Below are 12,262 nucleotides of genomic sequence, written 5' to 3' on the forward strand. Positions count from 1 at the left end.
TTATTATTATTATGAAGTAAAATGTAATGAAAAAGAGTTTTCATACTCAATATAACTTTCTTTTTTTAACTTTAAATTGTTTAACGATCATGTGTTTATTTTTTTTGTTTTTTTTTTTTTGTTATTTCCACACCAGGTATGTGTGAAATGTGTGTGTGTGTGTGTGTGTGTGTGAGTCAGCTAACAGTTAAAAAAAAAGATTCTGATGGCAGAGACGCAACGGGAGTTGCATCTTCTTCCTGCTTCTGGCGAGAGCAGACGTGTTTTTTCCTCCTCTCCCCTCTTATCTTAGCTTGGCTCCTTCCCAGTCTGTCTACCCCTGTCTTGTGAAATCTTTTTCTTTTCTCTTTGTCCCCTGCCTGCTCTTTTCCTGAGACATTCGAATATGGAATTGATTAACTGGTCACTCAGCGCTATTGACAAGATTTTTTCATCTAAACATGCTTTCTCCGGTGAGCCGAATTGTCCCAGCGGACGTTCCCTGCAGGCTACGCTCGCGATCCTATTCCCGGGAGTGCAGGTGTTCTCCTGGATTCTCACTGTGGAGGACGTGAAGACATTTGGATAATTGGAATTCTGTTGGTGGGGCTCCTGATCATCGGCCTTGGGGTCTCACTGACCTATCGGAAATTGGTAAGACAGCCGCCAGCAAATTCACCCACAAGCTGTCTGGGGAACTTAAACGAGTGCCTACACGGAGTGGTTGAGGGGATGAGGTTTTACATCTAAGGGCTGACCAGTCCAGTGAACTGTCTCGTAACATCTCAGACCGTACCGTGGAAGTGCAGAAGGGGATTGATACCAACAGGGCCCAGTCGGTGGAGTTGCTTCGTGTGACCACCGGACTGGCAGAGAAGGTAGATGGACTGCAAAAATCACTACGTGATATGGATGCTCGCATGACGCTGAGGCGGTGACAAATGATTGATGGACATTGATTTGGATAAATTCTACCGAGTCACCCTAAATTGGACTGCAACTGATCAACTACCACCCCCCCCCCCCGCCACCCTTCACCCGAGCAGGAAAACAACCAGCAGCTGGCCTTCATCTCGTCCTGTGCTCTGGTTATCTCTTCAAGGTCACGCCGATGAACTGAGCTTTTAACAACACAGACAGTTTGACGCGCACATTGCACACACAACTCACTATCTCACACACACACCATACACTCCCTCCCCCATCCCGCCCCACATCCATATGTCTGCCTCGTTTCTGTGTTTCTCGCACCCTCTATATGCCACCTCAAAAAATTCCTTCATGTGTCCACATGAACTGTGTGTTGTCTTGCATTATGTTATGTTGTTATGTCTTGTACTTTATCTTGCTACAATGCTGATTGATTCTGTTTCTGATGCATCTGAAGTGAAGTGTGCGCATGCGCTGAAAAGTGCGAGCTGCCTGTTGCAGTGCTCCGTCTTTGTCTTCTTACTACTGGTGCTACTGTGATACAGAGTTTCCCTTCGGGGATCAATAAAGTATTTCTGATTCTGATTCTGATTTAAACCAAGCAGCATGTCTGAAACCACGTTCACCAGAAATCTACTGGTTACTAAGTAAGGACTACAAACCCCACGTTCAACAGAAATCTACTGGTTACTATGTAAGGACTACAAACCCCACGTTCACCAGAAATCTACTGGTTACTATGTAAGGACTACAAACCCACGTTCACCAGAAATCTACGGTTACTATGTAAGGACTACAAACCCCACGTTCACCAGAAATCTACCGGTTACTATGTAAGGACTACAAACCCCACGTTCACCAGAAATCTACTGGTTACTATGTAAGGACTACAAACCCCACGTTCACCAGAAATCTACTGGTTACTATGTAAGGACTACAAACCCCACGTTCACCAGAAATCTACGGGTTACTATGTAAGGACTACAAACCCCACGTTCACCAGAAATCTACGGGTTACTATGTAAGGACTACAAACCCCACGTTCACCAGAAATCTACTGGTTACTATGTAAGGACTACAAACCCCACGTTCACCAGAAATCTACTGGTTACTATGTAAGGACTACAAACCAAAGTTAAAAACAACCTGAAGCTGAAGAAACCCTAAACGTTACCGGAACAGATCCGCAGACCTGATTGACTGAGGGAGCGGAGAGAGAGAGAGCGAGAGAGAGAGAGAGAGAGAGCATTTCTCCATGTTCTGTGTGTGTGTGATTGATCCGAGCGGGTTTGTAGGCGGGGGGGGGGGGGCTGTGATTATCACAGAACGCTGCGCGGCCAGTTGAGGAGTTTTATTCAATCGAGCACGGATATTGACTCATATTACTCGGATAATACTTGTACTCGGCAAAAGTGCTTTATCCGTACCGGATACTCGTTCAGCCGGGTACTCGGATCATCCCTAGTGTATACCTTCACAAAAGTGCTTGTTTTGCCACTGATAGGCTCTGATTATTATTAAAAATTTTTGACAACTTTATGGAAAGGATTTTAAGGAGTTGACCTTTCTGTTGAAGAGTAAGATTCTTTTTTAAACAAAAAAATCCACGTAATTAAATTGCTAAATCCATCAGACTCCATGTGAATAAACAGTAATTTTAGCATCGTAAAACACGCACTTCATTCAAAGTCGAAAGAAACTAAAATAAACTATGAAAAGCCGTTTGGGTCGTCTTTTCACTTCTCCAACCATCACAGCTCTAGTTTTGGTTTAATAAACTCCTAGTTACCGACCTACAGGTGAAATATGTCTGCTCTAAACACGTTAAATTAATTTACACATGTATAGTGTGATGTGTATATTCTCATAATGTATTACAATATGTTTTGTTTTCATCCCTCAAAAATAAATAAAATAAAATGATAAAGTCTTATAGACTGGAATTGTCTACAGTGTATGACATCACAGCATTCTATAACACATCTAAAGAACTATGGCCAATCAGCTGTGAGTTCACGATGACCTCATGAGTGAGGTCACAAAACGTCCAAGAGGACCTTATAAGTACAAGCCATGTTGAGTCTTTAAGTTCAGGGTCCTGCTCCGGGCAGCTGGAGGCCAGCGGCTTCGGCAGAGACTAGGTGCTGCAAAAGCAGTTGGTCTTTGGAGGCCTCGCTTCCAGAAGATGAGGACCAGATGCTGCTAAAGCAGTTGGTCTTTGAGGCCTCCTTGTCTGAATCCGCCGCCATCCAGTCTGCCAGAGCAGAGGGCCCGACCTGCTCCGCCGAGGAACAGAGCTACCAGCTCTGGGGGCAGGGTCAGGGACCAGGGTAAGTGGTTTAGAAAGGTATTAGGGATCATGAATGTGCTTCAGCAAAGCTTAAAACAAGTCTGAAAAAAAAAGCTCATAGTGTCACACCACCTTGTGTGTGTGTGTGTGTGTGTGACCTCTCAGGTCATCTGGACAGGTCTACTTTCTGTCCCCAGAGTCAGAACTAAACAGGGTGAAGCAGCTTTCAGTTTCTATGCTCCTCATATCTGGAATAAACTCCCAGAAACCTGTAGATCCGCTGCTACTCTCAGTTCTTTTAAATCACGGCTGAAGACCTTTCTTTTTGATGCTGCCTTTCTTTACATGAATGCTCATTTCTTTAAATTTCTTATGCTGCACTGTAACTTTTTTTCTTGTGTTTTATGTGTCCTAATGTTTCTATTTTGTTTTTAACTGTCTATTCATGTGTTTTATCAGTTTTTTATGCTTATGATTTTTAACTGTTTGTACTTGTGTTTATCTGTTTAACAGATTTTATGTAAAGCACTTTGAATTGCCCTGTTGCTGAAATGTGCTCTACAATAAAGCTGTGTGGCCTTGTGTGTGTTGTGTGTGTTGTGTGTGTGTGGTAGTGTAGATAAAAAATGAAATGCTTTGGACTTTAATTGGCACTTTAGGGATTTATGGCTTAGACCAATGCTGTTTAGGTATATTTTATGTCTGTCTGTGATTTGTCCTCAGACCTGCTGTACTTTCCTATGGACTATGGGATCAGGTCAGAGTTGACTGTGGGAAAAAGTTTTATCTGGCATTATTCATACAGGAAAAGCTGGCAGAATACAGACACAATACTAAAAGGCAGCCTTACCGTCAGACTCCTTCTACAAGGGTGAAATGAATGTTTTGTTAAAAATTATCCAGGTTTCTTGCAATTGTATTTCCAATGAAGGCTGGCAGACTTACACTATCCTTAAAAACCTGCACAGATCCATGTGAATGAGAGAATGTGGTGGGAGGTGAATCCCAGAGTCAACTACCCTTTGAAGACAGCTTTGGTAGAGCTGGGGGACCAAGAGGAAGTCAACATAGGACAAAAAACATCAAAATATTATGTGTCAAACCAAGACATGCCAGCTGGCTAGGATTGGCATCACAAAAGTCACAGAGGCATGGAATGCACACAGGATCCCAGGTATAATTAATTTAATTTTACTGACTACATTACTTACATTACATTACTTTTTTTTGTAATTTTTTTATTGTAAATATGCACAACAATACTTACAGTCACAGATACAATTTATCTTTTTTTTTTTTTTAAACATACAGTGCCTTGCGAAAGTATTCGGCCCCCTTGAACTTTTCAACCTTTGACACATTTCAGGCTTCAAAAATAAAGATATACAATTTTTATTTTTTGTGAAGAATCACCAACAAGTGGGACACAATTGTGAAGTGGAACGAAATCTATTGGATATTTTAAACTTTTTAGCAAATAAAAAACTGAAAAAATTATTCGGCCCCCTTGCGTTAATACTTTGTAGAGCCACCTTTTGCTGCGATTACAGCTGCAAGTCGCTTGGGGTATGTCTCTATCAGTTTTGCACATCGAGAGACTGAAATTCTTGCCCATTCTTCCTTGAAAAACAGCTCGAGCTCAGTGAGGTTGGATGGAGAGCGTTTGTGAACAGCAGTTTTCAGTTCTTTCCACAGATTCTCGATTGGATTCAGGTCTGGACTTTGACTTGGCCATTCTAACACCTGGATACGTTTATTTGTGAACCATTCCTTTGTAGATTTTGCTGTATGTTTGGGATCATTGTCTTGTTGGAAGGCAAGGCAAGGCAGCTTTATTTGTATAGCAAATTTCAGCAACAGGCAATTCTAAGTGTTTTACACAAAATCAGTTAAACAGATAAAACACAAGTAAAAACAGTTAAAAATCATGAGCATTAAAAACTGATAAAACACATGAATAGACAGTTAAAAAATAGACACATAAAACACAAGAATAAAAGTTACAGTGCAGCATAAGAAATTTAAAAATGAGCAGTCATTTAAAGAAAGGCAGCATCAAAAAGAAAGGTCTTCAGCCTTGATTTAAAAGAACAGAGTAGCAGCGGATCTACAGGTTTCTGGAGTTTATTCCAGATATGAGGAGCATAGAAACTGAAAGCTGCTTCACCCTGTTTAGTTCTGACTCTGGGGACAGAAAGTAGACCTGTCCCAGATGACCTGAGAGGTCTGGGGGGGTCATAGTGTAGTAGCAGATCAGAAATGTATTTTGGACCTAAACCGTTAGGTGATTTATAAACTAGCAAGAGTACTTTGAAATCAATTCTTTGAGGCACAGGAAGCCAGTGTAAAGACTTCAGAACTGGAGTGATGTGATCCAGTCTCTTGGTCTTAGTGAGGACCCGAGCAGCAGCGTTCTGAATCAGCTGTAGCTGTCTGATTGATTTTTTAGGGAGACCTGTAAAGACACCGTTACAGTAGTCAAGTCTACGGAAGATGAAAGCATGGACCAGTTTTTCCAAGTCCTGTTGACACATAAGTCCTTTAACGCTTTATATATTCTTAAGGTGATAGTAGGCTGATTTTGTAATTGTCTTAATGTGGCTGTTAAAGTTCAGGTCTGAGTCCATGACTACACCCAGATTTCTGGCTTTGTCTGTTGTTTTTAACATTGTTGTTTGAAGCTGAGAGCAGACTTTCAATTGTTCCTCTTTTGCTCCAAAAACAACCACCTCAGTTTTTCCTTCATTTAATTTCAGAAAGTTCTGGCACATCCAGCCGTTAATTTGTTCGATGCACTTAGTCAGTTTTTGTATTGGACTATAGTTCCCTGGTGATAAGGTTATGTAAATTTGTGTGTCGTCCGCATAACTATGGTAACTTATTTTGTTGTTCTCCATAATCTGGGCCAGTGGGAGCATGTAGATGTTAAACAGAAGAGGCCCCAGAATAGAGCCTTGGGGAACTCCACACGTCATATTTGTATGCTCAGATGTATAATTACCTATTGTCACAAAGTAATCCCTATTCTGTAAGTAGGATTCAAACCAGTTTAGTACTGAGCCAGAAAGTCCTACCCAGTTTTCCAATCGGTTTAGTAATATGTCATGGTCTACCGTGTCAAATGCCGCACTGAGATCAAGTAATACTAAGATTGAAATTTTGCCACTATCTGTGTTAAGGTGGATGTCATTAAAAACTTTGACGAGAGCCGTGGATAACTGCCTCCTGAGCCTGCCAACATCAAGGAATGCCACACAGCTAATGAGCAAGCTACAGGTCCTCCGAGCCTCCGGAGGGTTGGAGCTGCGCCACTGGGCCAGTAATGTTTCCAGCGTAGTTAATCACCTGCCAAAAGAGGCCAGATCAGACAACCTTGATCTCTGGCTTACTGAAGAGGTAGCAGAGGCTGCAGTGTACAGTGTACACAGTGTACAAACAACATAATTAGGCCAAATGAACAGAAATGGCTGATGAATGAACTTTGTGTATATTGTGACTTAAACTCGAATTTAATTTATCATTTTTAGTCTGTGTTAACGTAACATGCCTTTTCATTTGCAACCAGGGTTTAATGGGTAGCAATGATGCAAACAGAGGTAATCTCTGCAACAACAACGTGCTGTTGGGAATTGAACCCAGGATCACCTGTTTACTAGACAGGCACTTTAACCAACTAAGCCACAGCACCGCTGGGTGTCAACCCAGATGCCCGGCCATGTTGGAGGAACTCGGTGTAAACACCTGAACGGATTACAGTGCAGTATTGTGCACTTTGGATACTTTATGTGAATGTAGCCATGTCTAAACAACAGAAAAGCATCCAAGATGCAAAGGCATTTAGGGAAGGATGATATTTCGAAAAATTACAGTTTATTGGCGGTGCAGATCCTTACGAGTTGGCTCCCTCTTCTTAGATCCATGACGACCCGGTGATTCTTCCTTCAGTTACATATCCCGATATAGTCAACTAATATCAAATAATTTATTTATTAATTTTCATTCCAGCAGCATCAAAGATGTTGAAATCAGGCCTGGAAAAATGACAAGAACAGCTCTCACAATGCAAGTTACAGAGTGACAACAGTTCTGGTGAATACAATCAGTAATACACTTCCTTATATCCAGTGCCCCCAGAGGAAAATAAACCTTGTTTGGAAAACAGTTTAATCTCAAACACAACAATTAGTGAACCTTAGGCAGACAGTTGGAGCTCTTACGTATTTCTGAACCTGCCCCTTGTGTGTCAAGTTTCTTGACCGGTCATTCTATCTCAGCTGAAAAAGGACATCTTGTCTCTAGGATGGGCTACGGTCTCGACCTGGGACCTGCTATGATAAACACAGCTTTAGACAACTGTTTCTGTAACAAACCCAGTTGTCTTCCATCAAGGAAACACATATGACAGATACAGAAGTCATATACTCTGAGAGGAATTGGAGATCTTATCATGAATAATTAATATGAAAATCATTGGTTAAATGTAATTTTCCCATTACAAGCCGTATCGTTTTCAGGTCTGGTACAGACATGGAAGAAGAAATGTCATTACGGACTTTCTATCCCGTGACTCTGAGGAGTAACGGTTTAAGGGGGGGGGGGGTGACAAAGTGGGTTTGCTCACCACTTGTCCCATACAGTCATTAGTAAAGTAAACACACAGTCATACATTAGTTTCAGTTCCATTTTATTAGGTTGTGAAGAAATTCATAACTAACATCGCGTTCGTTCGGATTTCTGAGGAAAAGGAGGCTGTGGGTCGAATTGAGAATTAAGGAAAAGGTTTAATGCAACAGCAGTGATGAAGATGATGAGACAAGACAATCAGACAAACAAACAAAATAACACTGCAGCTGACAGCGGACTGATCCACGCTCCTCCTGACGGAGTCACATGAAAGCAGTCCTGAAACTTCTTAGTTCACACTTTTATTCGCTGCACCGGGGGGCTGTTCTTTTTCCCATGTGCATTCAAATCCTTTCTCATTGGTCCGTTGTTGTCATGACAGCATGTTGAGTGCATCATTGCTGACCAATGAGATCCTGTCTTCTGCACCTTTGGGGGTCGCTTTTGGTGCAGAGCAAATGGTTATGTTGTGTAAATGTGAAACTCTGACATCAATCTATTCCAATCAACATTGTATTGTTTTAGCCTAGACTGAAACCCCAGGGGACAGGAGACAGAGAGGACCACCTTTGTTGTATAGCAGGAAGCCCCTTTCCATATGTTAATTGCCAGACCTGACCTGTGGTTCTTTACATTTTAGAGAAAAAAGCGGGGGGGAATGGAAACAGAAGTATCCATAATTTTCTAACCTGGTTCTTTCAGATATTTTAACTTTTTAAAACTCAACAGTTGCAAGTTGAAACATGGTTTTCCCTGTATTGATACTTACAATTGTTTGTTCCTTTGTTCAGTTCCACCATGCAAGACAATTGCTTGGGAAGGGCCGGCCTAAGTATTTCCTGTTTTATAGGGATAGGGTGGTCATGGATGACATCACCGGGCCAAACCAAGTAGAGGGTTTTCTTTTGTATAGGAATGTTTATTTTGGTTGTTTTTGGTCATTGTATAAAAAAGGTATGCAAAATCCTGACCTGTTTTGTAGTCAGCAGGATAGGAGGGAACTGGTGACCAAGTTCCATAGGTTAAGAGATGGCAAGGTATTAAGGTTTGGAGTAGATCAACCTGCTTTAGGATGGGATAGACTGAAGCAGTGGGGGGGGGGGAATTGACAACCCTATATAAATGGGGGATTTGTGCTCCTGGGAGGAGAGATGGAGGGGAGGCTGTGCTGCCAGGAACATGTGCCTGTTATTGCTACTATTAGTTTAATGTGCCACTGTCTTTAAGTTTGATGGGTTAATTATCCGTGTACTGCAGACCATGGAAATAAACTAATCACCTTTGAAAATGTGCAATGTTCGAGTCTGCCAACCTACCGCCATCCTAGCCACTCTGGCTAACTCTCCACGAATGTGTAAAACTAAAAAGAAGACACACAAGACCAAAACAAACAAATTAACTACAGCTATTCTGATATTCCTGACCAGGCTGATGCCGGTTGGCCAGTAAACCCTTAATCCAGCGCCTCAGACCACTCGGCCACACTACCTGCACATAACTATTCTCCACATCGTAACACACACAGGGACCTTAACTAAGGTAATGCTTGTTAACTGTTATCACTCTTTGTCATTTTTCTCTGGCATTGTTGATTATTAGAAGTGGTAGTAGTAATAGTGCCTGTCTCTGCGGCCCGGGTTCAATTCCCGGTCAGGGAATGGTGAGGACTTGACAGACTCAGGTGTGATATTTGAAAGAGTAAGTTCCTGGACTTGATTTTGATTTGTCAAATTCTTCCTCATTAGTTTAAATGATCTGACAACATCAGTTCCATGACTTACATTTCTCAAAGACGCACACAATCTCAACTGATTATCCTTTAGACAGCTAGTCTCTTTTACTTTTCTCTCACTTTTTGTCTCTGTCTGGCCTCAAGTATTTGCTTGTATTACATCAAGGACCGGCATACCAATGACCATAAAGATTAATATGTACAGTACATGGTTTGCAGAACTGTACCTTCTGATAGAGGTATGAACACTTGGGTTATCTTGGGACTGCTCTACATTGTCCCGCAGAAGAATAAATCCCAGATGCACATGTATGCTTATCAGGCTATTTTCCTGTTACTGAGAAATTGGGGAATTTCTCATGCGGAAATGTAGAAGCTGGACGTGCATTGTATTGATCTTACATCTCAATTGGATTCTGACTTTGAATTCAAATATTTGGCATCCAAGAAAATTTTGAAACTGATGATGTATCAGTCATTTTGCTGGTGGTTTCTTGGTCACAGCAACAAGCTTGATCATTGACATACAGTTGCCCGCCACATATCACAAAACTGTTGGGTGGGGCCTTATGTATTTGCTTGTATTACATCAAGTTTTCCAATAACATTAACAAGCATAACGTTGATTACGGTGCCTGTGTTTGTCATGATGTGGAAAGCTGTTAATTGCAGGTAGTGTGGCCGAGTGGTCTAAGGCGCTGGATTTAGGCTCCAGTCTCTCTGGAGGCGTGGGTTCAAATCCCACCACTGCCATTTGTATATCTTACATAGCTAGAAGGCAACCAATGTGTCGTCTTACAGCTGTGGCATTGGGCCTGAACTTGGTGATGTAACTAGAATCATCCATCCATAACTTTGCTGAGATTGTTCCTTGTTAACCTGAGGTTCAAACCTCATCAAAGGTGAAACCTTCCTTTCCAGCACTTTGGACTAGAAATCAACAAATAATTGTGATAATTAATCGTGATCTCCATATTGATCAAAGTAATTGTCGTTATCATTTTGGCCATAATCATGCAGCTCAAAGAGATTTTATCAAACCTGGTTGGGCAAGTAACCTTTCTGCTGACTTCTTGTAAAAAAAAGAAAGTACCACAAACCAAAAACAGTTACTGCGATGGCTGGGAATCTAACCCAGGTCAACTGCTTGGAAGGCAGCTATGCTCACCACTATACCACCATCGCTGGACAATGTAATGTTCACTTCAAATCTTGTAATACATTTGGGCATTGAGACTGGTTCAAACCCTGCTCGAAGGTGCAGTCTTTTCCAGAGTTTCCCTTCAGGGATCAATAAAGAATTTCTGATTCTGATGTAGAGATGGACAGATAACCTTAAAGTATAATACTTCTTGCCGAGACATAACAAGAAACAAAAAAACTGACAATTGTAAGTAATGAATGGCTTCATGAATAGACAACCATCATCCCAATGTATGCCATTAACAGTCTATGAGTGGTCAATTAGAGTCCAATAACTTTCTTTGGGGCAACTCCTTTTTCCTCCAGATAGAGCTCATTCAGCCATAGAAAGTACCAGTTAGTGCTGAATATCTATTCCAAAACTCCCATTCTTTTATTTATTTAGCCAGCGGTGGACAACTGCTGAAATGTACTTGCTCTGCATGTGTTAGTGTCTGATGATGAACTCACAACCAAGACAACCCCAAAGAGAAGCACTTATGAACACAATGATCATCAGTGTCTTTATTTGAGGTAATCTGAATGTGATTACAATGACATCTTAAAGATGAACTGAACTGAAAAACTAACTTTTGATAACTTGTTGGTTATGGTAATTACAAATGAATTACACTAAAAAAAATTATTTTAAAAATCAATATAGCTTTTTTTTAAGCAACACAAAAATTGCATTTGTTAGTATTAGAACGCTGACAATATCGATGACGTCACTGGCATGGTAGGACGCATTTGAGCCTGTGAGGGACAGGCCTGTAGTGTCTGACTACCACCACATGGAGGACAATCAGTTTCAGGCTCCACTGAAGTACAGGATCGCCTCGGGGGGAGTGACAGTGACCGGTGTGTGTGGGCGCAGCTTACTGTCATGCACTCTCCTTTATTGTATTCAAGCACATTATGCATTTTAGGAAATAGACTGCTTATTTATTGTGTCCATTTAGAGAAAATAGAAAAAACATGGTTAAGGTCCTGTTCGTTTACGAAAATAGAGGCAGATAAATGGAAAATGTAATTGGACGCATTAATCTATGGGATCGCTTTTTAGCTGCACGTAGGAGCGTTACCCCAGTTTGACTATAGATGCGCGGAGGAGTCTGGAGTTTTGCGGAGTTGGCAGATTTTTACAATGGAACTAGCAGCTGTTTCTGCATCAACAATGTGCCCTGAGACGGCGAACATCAGCTAGCTTCAGGGTGATTAGAGAGGGATGTTGGATTCTGTGGTTTAGCTGAGACGCGGACATCAGCTAGCTTCAGGGCTAGTAGAGGGACGTTGGGTTCTGTGGTTTAGCTAGCGGCTAACATCCGCTAGCTTCAGGGGGAGTAGAGGGACGTTGGATTCTGTGGCTTAGTTAGCGGGTAACATCCACTAGCTTCAGGGGGAGTACAGGGATGCTGGATTCTGTGGCTTAGTTAGCGGCTAACATCCACTAGCTTCAGGGGGAGTACAGGGACGTTGGATTCTGTGGCTTAGTTAGCGGCTAACATCCACTAGCTTCAGGGGGA

General features: G+C 41.7%; 1 non-coding gene across 1 annotated transcript; it reads left to right on the forward strand.

The window, feature by feature from the left end:
- The first annotated feature begins 10,225 nt into the window (after positions 1 to 10,225).
- trnal-uag (transfer RNA leucine (anticodon UAG)) lies at positions 10,226 to 10,307 on the forward strand. The gene has a single exon. It is a non-coding gene; the product is annotated as a tRNA-Leu (tRNA).
- The last annotated feature ends 1,955 nt before the right edge of the window (positions 10,308 to 12,262 follow it).

This window comes from Etheostoma spectabile, unplaced genomic scaffold (genome assembly GCF_008692095.1).
Source record: "Etheostoma spectabile isolate EspeVRDwgs_2016 unplaced genomic scaffold, UIUC_Espe_1.0 scaffold00018779, whole genome shotgun sequence".
Classification (NCBI taxonomy): Eukaryota; Metazoa; Chordata; class Actinopteri; order Perciformes; family Percidae; genus Etheostoma; species Etheostoma spectabile.